Source organism: Lathyrus oleraceus, chromosome 4 (assembly GCF_024323335.1).
Source record: "Lathyrus oleraceus cultivar Zhongwan6 chromosome 4, CAAS_Psat_ZW6_1.0, whole genome shotgun sequence".
NCBI lineage: Eukaryota > Viridiplantae > Streptophyta > Magnoliopsida > Fabales > Fabaceae > Lathyrus > Lathyrus oleraceus.
In genome coordinates this window covers 148,484,745-148,487,813 of record NC_066582.1, presented here as the reverse complement: position 1 = coordinate 148,487,813, position 3,069 = coordinate 148,484,745, and positions in this window count along the sequence as shown.

Sequence of the window (3,069 nt, the reverse complement as noted above, 5' to 3'; positions counted from 1 at the left end):
GTTAGGTTTTAGTCGAGGGGTCATATCAACCTCAACAAACAAACCTCTGGAACTGGGTGAATGTGCTCTTAACCTTGCCATTGAGGGGCTAAGGTGAAGCAGATGAAAGGTGAGTGAAGATAAGACTTCACAGCTCCTATCCCTGGCCTGGGAGAGCTTAAGACAAGAATGTGTGGGTTCAGAAAGTGGGAACCCTTCTACACATTTGATACTGACTCAACTGTACAATTGTACAAGATCTTGGGTTTGTATCTGCAATGCATCAACACAGTGGTGTGAGCAAAGCAGATGACACACTGGATAGCAGGGGATAGGTTGCTTATCCCTTGGTTCTGCCAATTGCCTCTTCACTTAGGAGGTCTTTGACTCTATGCAAGGACAAAATTAAACATCCACAAACATTGCCTCTTAAGGAGGACTTCAGACAGTTGCCTGACCAAGTAACAGGCCAGGTCTTCCAGACTACATGAAGATTAGAAATATACCTCGATGCAAATTGCTTATATAAGCAAAGCAAAGCAAAAGTTCACAAGGAACTGAGCAACTAAAAGCACCTGAAATAGTCAAGCAGACATTAATATACAACTTCAAACAAAGCAAAAAGAAACAGACATCAACAGTTAATTGGAGGCAAATGGATATGCAAGGCACAAGGCTTAAGGCATGTGAGCCAAGCCACCTACAAAACAAACAAGTTAGACAATGATATTTAAGCAAGCTCAATCAAAAAGAAATGGTCTCATTGGTCATTTGTTGGTCAACCTGAAAACATAAGCTCAGAAGTGAGTAACAGGACCACTAGGGCAAGCCTAGGGTCAAAAGAGAATGAAAAAGTCAAAACAGCAAAGGGCAAACATCCAAAATCATGTTCAAACAATTAAGAAACACAACCAATTGGGTTCACATTCATATCAATCATCATCATCAATTCACAAGCAAAAGAAGTCAAAGCATGGCAAGCGAGAGCTCATAGAAGTCAACAGAATGACTTGCATCAAAAGTTAACTCAAACATTTCCAAAAATTACCAAATAAATCATGATCACTCTTAACACATATCATGGTAAGCATGTCAAATTTCATTGCATTTGGACAAGTGGAAGGCAGTCAATGAAAATCATAAAGTCAAAGCAATTTTGAACATGCTCAAAGAAGTCAACCAAACATATATCAACTTGAGAAATTCATAAATCAGAGATGGTGTATGATAAATGAATGGGACTAAAACCATGGCAAAGATGAGGATGTCTAGTTATCTCATGTAAAATTTCATGTCCATCTAATAAATTATGAGAATTTCACAAATGAAATGGGAACAAGTGTCACAAAACGTCAACATATGACCAAGCAGGGGAGAAAATCTCAAACAATTAGGAAATGCCACAAATAATTCCAAGAAAATTCACATGTAAACTAGACATACAAGAGTAGGTTCATGCAAAAAATCAGATCAATTGGAGGTCAAGAAGCATGGTATCAAAAATCATGAAGTTGGACATCAAAGGTGTGACACAAATTGTCACACCCTACTTCAAAAAATCATAACTCACAAACCAGCAATGATAAATTCACAAACTCTACACCAAAATCACCATGAGTGTGTCTAGTTTAAGCACAAAAAATTTGGGAGCCATTGGATAAAGTATCACCATTTCACAAAGGTTTTGGCAAAAGGTACAATTTTTGGTCACATGATACAAACCCTAAGGCCATTTAAAATCCAGCCATCCAAAAAATCAATAAAAATCATGATAAAAAAGTAGAGATTCAGATGAAAACAATGCAAAAATTCCCATGAAATTTGGATTTAAAATGATGATGTTATGAATTTTGCAAGTTGGATGGATCAAAGTGAAATAATTGTGAAAAAACAACATCATTTAATGGGTCATGTGCCACGCTGATGGCAAACTTGTAAATAGCCATGCCACTAAACAAAACGACCGTGTTTTGGTCCAGAAAATGAAATAAGCTGATTGGCTGGTTTCAAATGGAGAAGAGGCGCGGTCCAGGCGAAACCCTAACACATGCAATCCGCAGGAAAACTCGCAGCTGGCTATGAAGGTTGCGGGTAAATCCGCAGGTAATGTGCAGCAACCAAGAACAGCATGGTGTTCTTCATCACCTTCAACTTAATTTTTCCAGAAAATCCAAAAGGTCCCAGAAATACCATTTAAACATATTTTCATGAAGATCTAACAGCCCCTAACACGAATCAACATGCCATTTGTCTAAAAAACAACAACAACATCAAGAATCGACCAAATCTTGTCATAAACATAAAACTTTAAAACCCTCGTTCTCTCTCATTTTGGCACGGTTTCAATTGGTTTAAAGCTCATGACACTCATAGTGAAAAGACCTACAAGATGCATCATGTAATTTCATCAAAGGTTGAGTTCGAATTCTTACCAAGTTTTTGAAGAAAGTGGAGAATCAGTTGTTGTTTGATGATGCAAGCTCGAAACAGGTACACACAAAGCTCCCAGGAGATGTATGGTCGGATACTTTTAGCTCAATGATGCTTGAAACAGAACAAATCAAAGCCTGCCATTGATGAGGCTCTTGAATGCAACAGTCGTGTGTGGGCCTTCCAGCTGGGGAATGGTGGTGAAAATAGGTTCAAAATGATGAATGGATGTTGTATTAAGCAAGGCCAGGTTCAGTTCTTTGGCCAATGTTGACAGATTTTGGAAAATGCAAAGAATGAAGTTTTTTGAGAATGAGTGAATTTTTTTTGTGTTTTTTTTTGGAGGCTGCTAGTAGTGTTTTGTAATTGACAGAAAATGATGTTTATCTCTGCTGTTTTAGAGTACAAATCCAAGTTCATGAAAATGTGGGATGTGGTTGTTGAAAAAGTGTACTTTCTTTCAATTTTCAAGCAACTTGGCATGGCTGTATGTACTTGCACGAATTTGACTTTGTAACATGACCAAAACCATATTTCTGAACTATTTCAATTGGCCAAATAGTTTAAAAATGATTATTTTGAAAAGTCAAACTTCAACTCACTTGAAATTAATTAAGGCAAGTCCAAAAATGCCATTTTGATTGGTGAAGTTTTGGTACA